Raw genomic sequence first — 6,841 nt, 5'->3', positions numbered from 1 at the left:
AAGTGTTCGTCAGGCACGCGTTCATAAGTGAGAATGATGATGAGCGTCACATAATCATCACATTCATCATGTTCTTGGGTGCGAATGGATATCTTAGAAGCAGAATAAGTTGAATTGAATAGGAAACAGTAGTACTTTGCATTAAATCATGAGGAACAGCAGAGCTCCACACCTTAATCTATGGAGTGTAGAAACTCTACCGTTGAAAATACATAAGTGATGAACGTCTAGGCATGGCCGAATGGCCAGCCCCCAAACGTGATCAATATGATCCAAAATTGAACTAAAAATCATAAGATGTAAATACAATAGTAAAAAGTCCTATTTATACTAAACTAGTTACTAGGGTTTACAGAAGTAAGTAATTGATGCATAAATCCACTTCCGGGGCCCACTTGGTGTGTGCTTGGGCTGAGCTTGAAGTTTACACGTGCAGAGGCTTCTTTTGGAGTTGAACGCCAAGTTGTAACGTGTTTTTGCCGTTCAACTCTGGTTCGTGACGTGTTTCTAGCGTTTAACTCCAGACTGCAGCGTAGAACTGGCGTTCAACGCCCTTTTACATCATCTAAACTCGGCCAAAGTATAGACTATTATATATTGATGGAAAGCCCTGGATGTCTACTTTCCAACGCAATTAAAATCGCGCCATTTTGAGTTCTGTAGCTCCAAAAAATCCATTTTCAGTGCAGGGAGGTCAGAATCCAACAACATCAGCAGTCCTTCTTCAACCTCTGATTCTGATTTTTGCTCAAGTCCCTCAATTTCAGCCAGAAAATACTTGAAATCACAGAAAAACACACAAACTCATAGTAAAGTCCAGAAATATGAATTTAACATAAAAACTAATAAAAACATCCCTAAAAGTAACTAGATCCTACTAAAAACATACTAAAAATAATGCCAAAAAGCGTATATATTATTTGCTCATCACAACACCAAACTTAAATTGTTGCTTGTCCCCAAGAAACTGAAAATCAAATAGGATAAAAAGAAGAGAATATACTATAAATTCCAAACTATCAATGAAACATAGCTCCAATCAGATGAGCGGGACTTGTAGCTTTTTGCCTCTTGAATAGTTTTGGCATCTCACTTTATCCATTGAGGCTCAGAATGATTGGCATCTATAGGAACTCAGAGTTCAGATAGTGTTATTGATTCTCCTAGTTCAGTATGTTGATTCTTGAACACAGTTACTTTATGAGTCTTGGCCATGGCCCTAAGCACTTTGTTTTCCAGTATTACCACCGGATACATAAATGCCACAGACACATAATTGGGTGAACCTTTTCAGATTGTGACTCATCTTTGCTAAAGTCCCCAATTAGAGGTGTCCAGGGTTCTTAAGCACACTCTTCTTTTGCTTTGGACCTCGACTTTAACCGCTCAGTCTCAAGTTTTCACTTGACACCTTCACGCCACAAGCACATGGTTAGGGACAGCTTGGTTTAGCCGCTTAGGCCAGGATTTTATTCCTTTAGGTCCTCCTATCCACTGATGCTCAAAGCCTTGGGATCCTTTTTATTACCCTTGCCTTTTGGTTTTAAGGGTTATTGGCTTTTTGCTTTTGCCTCTTGGTTTTAAGAGCTTTTGGCTTTTTCTGCTTGCTTTTTCTTTTTCTATTTTTTTTCTAATTTTTTTTCGCTATTTTTTTTCTATATTTTTTTTTTCTGCAAGCTTTTGTATTCACTGCTTTTTCTTGCTTCAAGAATCATTTTTATGATTTTTCAGATTATCAAATAACATGTCTCCTGTTCATCATTCTTTCAAGAGCCAACATATTTAACATTCTAAAACATCAACTTCAAAAGACATATGCACTGTTCAAGCATTCATTCAGAAAACAAAAAGTATTATCTTCACATCAAAATAATTAAACTAAGTTCAAGGATAAATTCGAAACTCATGTACTTCTTGTTCTTTTGTAATTAAAACTTTTTTCCATTTAAGAGAGGTGATGGATTCATATTCACTACTTTAAGGCATAGACACTTAGACACTAATGATCATGTAATAAAGACACAAACATAGATAAACATTTAACATAAGAAAACGAAAAACAGAAAGTTTAAGAACAAGGAATGAGTCCACCTTAGTGATGGTGGCGTTTTCTCCTTGAGGACCCAATGATGTCCTTGAGCTCTTCTATGTCTCTTCCTTGTCTTTGATCTTCTCTAATTTCATGGAGGATGATGGAGTGCTCTTGATGTTCCACCCTTAGTTATCCCATGTTGGAACTTAGTTCTCCTAGGGAGGTGTTGATTTGCTCCCAAAAATTCTGTGGAGGAAAGTGCATCCCTTGAGGTATCTCAGGGATTTCTTGATGATGAGCTTCCTCACGTGTTTCTTCAACTCCATGAGTGGGCTCTCTTGTTTGCTCCATCCTTTTCTTAGTGATGGGCTTCTCTTCTTCAATGGGAATGTCTCCTTCTATGAAAGCTCCAGCTGAGTAACATAGATGGCAAATAAGATGAGGGAAAGCTAGCCTTGCCAAGGGGGAGGACTTTTTGGCTATTTTGTAGAGTTCAAGGGAGATGACTTCATGAACTTCTACTTCCTCACCAGTCATGATGCTATGAATCATGATGGCCCAATCCACAGTAACTTCAGATCGGTTGCTAGTGGGGATGATGGAGCGTTGGATGAACTCCAACCATCCTCTAGCCACAGGCTTGAGGTCCAGTCTTCTAAGTTGAACCGGTTTGCCTTTTGAGTCAATCTTCCATTGAGCTCCTTCCACACATATGTCCGTGAGGACTTGGTCCAACCTTTGATCAAAATTGACCCTTCTAGTGTAGGGGCGTGCATCTCCTTGCATCATAGGCAAGTCAAACGCCAACTTCACATTTTCCGGACTAAAATCTAAGTATTTCCCCTGAACCATGGTGAGATAATTCTTTAGGTTCGGGTTCTTACTTTGATCATGGTTCTTAGTGATCCATGCATTGGCATAGAACTCTTGAACCATTAGGATGCCGACTTGTTGGATGGGGTTTGTTAGAACTTCCCAACCTCTTCTTTGGATTTCATGTCGGATCTCTGGATACTCATTTCTCTTGAGCTTGAAAGGGACCTCGGGGATCACCTTCTTCTTGGCCACAACATCATAGAAGTGGTCTTGATGAGCTTTGGAGATGAATCTTTCCATCTCCCATGACTCGGAGGTGGAAGTTTTTATCTTCCCTTTCCCTTTTTTAGAGGATTCTCCGGTCTTGGGTGCCATAAATGGTAATGGAAAAACAAAAAGCTTATGCTTTTACCACACCAAACTTAGAATATTGCTTGCCCTCGAGCAAGAGAAGAAAGAATAGATGAAGAAGAAGAAGAAAATATGGAGGAGAGGAGGGAGAGGTGTATTCGGCCAAGAAGGGGAAAAGAGGGTTGTGTTGTGTGAAAATGAGGAAGAATGGAATGCTTTATATAGGGAGGGGAGGGGGGTTAGTTTCGGCCATATAGGGTGGGTTTGGGTGGGAAATTGATTTTGAATTTTGAAGGTAGGTGGAGTTTATGAGGTAGGTATATGGGGAAGAGTGGATGGATGTGAGTGGTGAAGTGGTGATAGGGAAGATAGATTGAGGTGATTGGTGAAGAGTTTTGGGGAAGAGTGTTTATTGGGAAGAGAGGATGAACATTGAGAAGAGGGAATAGAGTTAGTGGTGGTAGGTGGGGATCCTGTGGGGTCCAAAGATGCTGAGTTGATCCTGTGGGGTCCACAGATCCTGAGGTGTCAAGGATTTGCATCCCTGCACCAATTAGGCATGTAAAATGCCTTTACATGCAATTCTGGCGTTTAAACGCCGAATTGATGCTTGTTCTGGGCGTTCAGCGCCCAGATGCAGCATATTTCTGGCGTTGAACGCTAGCCAAATGCTTGTTTCTGGCGTTCAGTGCCAGCTCTTCCTCAGTGTGCATTTCTGGTGTCTGAACGCCAGGATGCTGCTTGTTTCTGGCGTTCAACGCCTGATCCATGCTCTGTTCTGGCGTTGAACGCCAGCCAGATGCTCCTTACTGGCGTTTAAACGCCAGTAAGATCCTCCTCCAGGGTGTGATTTTTTTTCTGCTGTTTTTGATTCCGTTTTCAATTTTTATATTTATTTTGTGACTTCACATGATCATGAACCTAATAAAACATGAAATAACAATAAAAATAAATTAAATTAGATAAATAAAAATTGGGTTGCCTCCCAACAAGCGCTTCTTTAATGTCAATAGCTTGACAGTAGGCTCTCATGGAGCCTCACAGATGTTCAGAGCATTGTTGAGACTTCCCAACACCAAACTTAGAGTTTGGATATGGGAGTTCAACACCAAACTTAGAGTTTGGTTGTGGCCTCCCAACACCAAACTTAGAGTTTGACTGTGGGGGCTTTGGTTGACTCTGCAGTGAGAGAAGCTTTTTATGCTTCCTCTCCATGGGTACAGAGAGAGATCCTTGAGTTTTAAACACAAGGTTGTCCTCATTTAATTGAAGGATCAATTCTCCTCTGTCCACATCAATCACAGCTCTTGCTGTGGCTAAGAAGGGTCTTCCAAGAATGATGGATTCATCCTCATCCTTCCCAGTATCCAGGATTATGAAATCAGCAGGGATGTAAAGGTCTTTAACCTTTAATAACATGTCCTCTACTTGTCCATAAGCTATTTTCATGGATTTATCTGCCATTTCTAATGAGAAATTGCTTTCTTGTACCTCAAGGGTTCTTAGTTTCTCCATTACAGAGAGTGGCATGAGGTTTATTCCTGACCCAAGGTCACACAGATCCTTCTCAAAGGTCATGGTGCCTATGGTACAAGGTATTAAGAACTTTCCAGGATCTTGTTTCTTCTGAGGCAATGTCAGTTGATCCAGATCACTCAGTTCATTGATGAGCAAGGGAGGTTCATCTTCCCAAGTCTCATTACCAAATAATTTGGCATTCAGCTTCATAATTGCACCAAGGTACTTGGCAACTTGCTCTTCAGTAACATCCTCATTCTCTTCAGAAGAAGAATACTCATCAGAGCTCATGAATGGCACAAGGAGGTTCAATGGAATCTCTATGGTCTCTAGATGAGTCTCAGATTCCTTTGGTTCCTTAGAGGGAAACTCCTTATTGATCGCTGGACGTCCCAGGAGGTCTTCCTCACTGGGATTCATGTCCTCAACCTCCCTTACAGGTTCGGCCATGGTAATTAATTCAATGGCCTTGCACTCTCCTTTTGGATTCTCTTCTGTATTGCTTGGGAGAGTACTAGGGGGGTTTTAGTGATTCTTTTACTCAGCTGGCCCACTTGTGCTTCTAAATTTCTAATGGAGGACCTTGTTTCATTCATGAAACACACAGTGGCCTTAGATAGATCAGAGACTAAATTTGCTAAATTAGAGGTATTTTGTTCAGAGTTCTCTGTCTGTTGCTGAGTGGATGATGGAAAAGGCTTGCTATTACTAAACCTGTTTCTTCCACCATTATTAAAGCCTTGTTGAGGCTTTTGTTAATCCTTCCATGAGAGATTTGGGTGATTTCTCCATGAGGGATTATAGGTGTTTCCATAGGGTTCACCCATGTAATTCACCACTGCAATTGCAGGATTCTCAGAATCATAAGCTTCTTCTTCAGAAGATGCCTCTTGAGTACTGTTGGATGCAGCTTGCATTCCATTCAGACTTTGAGAAATCATATTGACTTGCTGAGTCAATATTTTATTCTGAGCCAATATGGCATTCAGAGTATCAATTTCAAGAACTCCCTTCTTCTGAGGCGTCCCATTACTCACAGGGTTCCTCTCAGAAGTGTACATGAACTGGTTATTAGCAACCATGTCAATGAGTTCTTGAGCTTCTGCAGGCGTTTTCTTTAAGGAATGGATCCATCTGTAGAAGTATCCAATGACATCTTAGCTAATTCAGACAGACCATCATAGAATATATCCAAGATGGTCCATTCTGAAAGCATGTCAGAAGGACACTTTTTGGTCAGTTGCTTGTATCTCTCCCAAGCTTCATAGAGGGATTCACCTTCTTTCTGTCTGAAGGTTTGAACATCCACTCTAAGCTTACTAAGCTTTTGAGGAGGAAAGAACTTGGCTAAGAAAGCCTTGACCAGCTTATTCCAAGAGTTCAGGCTATCTTTAGGTTGAGAATCCAACCATATTCTAGCTCTGTCTCTTACAGCAAATGGGAAAAGCATGAGCCTGTAGACTTCAGGATCTACTCCATTAGTCTTAACAGTATCATAGATCTACAAGAATTCAGTTAAGAACTGAAAAGGATCTTCAGATTGAAGTCCATGAAACTTGCAGTTTTGTTGCATCAGAGAAACTAATTGAGGTTTCAGCTCAAAATTGTTTGCTCCAATGGTAGGGATGGAGATGCTTCTTCCATGTAAATTGGAATTAGGTGCAGTAAAGTCACCAAGCATCCTCCTTGCATTATTATTATTTTTGGCTGCCATCTCCTCTTCGTGTTCGAAAATTTCTATAAGGTTATCTCTGGATTGTTGTATTTTAGCTTCTCTTAGTTTCCTCTTCAGAGTCCTTTCAGGTTCAGGGTCTGCTTCAATAAGAATGTTCTTGTCCTTGCTCCTGCTCATATGAAAAAGAGGGAACAGAAAAATAATAATAATAGGGATCCTTTTTACCCAGGTATAGAGGTTCTCCTGTGTGAGTAGAAGAAGAAAAGAATGCAATGTAAAGAAGAGAAGAAGAGAAAATTCGAACACAGATGGAAGAGGGGGTTCGAATTTGGGTGAGATGATGTGTTAGTAGATGAATAAAATAGAAGGAGATGAGAGAGAAAGAGGATTTTCAAAAATAAAATTTTGAAAAGGCGTTAGTGATTTTCGAAAATTAGGAATGAAAGCAA

At 40.4% G+C, this 6,841-nt stretch overlaps 1 non-coding gene across 1 annotated transcript; it reads left to right on the top strand.

The window, feature by feature from the left end:
- The first annotated feature begins 5,927 nt into the window (after positions 1–5,927).
- On the top strand, positions 5,928–6,035 carry LOC148556221 (small nucleolar RNA R71). Its single transcript, XR_015887220.1, has one exon. It is a non-coding gene; the product is annotated as a small nucleolar RNA R71 (small nucleolar RNA).
- Positions 6,036–6,841: the final 806 nt, after the last annotated feature.

Source organism: Arachis ipaensis, chromosome B6, assembly GCF_059453495.1.
Source record: "Arachis ipaensis isolate K30076 ecotype BB chromosome B6, ASM5945349v1, whole genome shotgun sequence".
Lineage (NCBI taxonomy): Eukaryota > Viridiplantae > Streptophyta > Magnoliopsida > Fabales > Fabaceae > Arachis > Arachis ipaensis.
The sequence above is the reverse complement of the archived record's forward strand: the minus strand, read 5'-3'. Positions and strand labels throughout refer to the sequence as shown.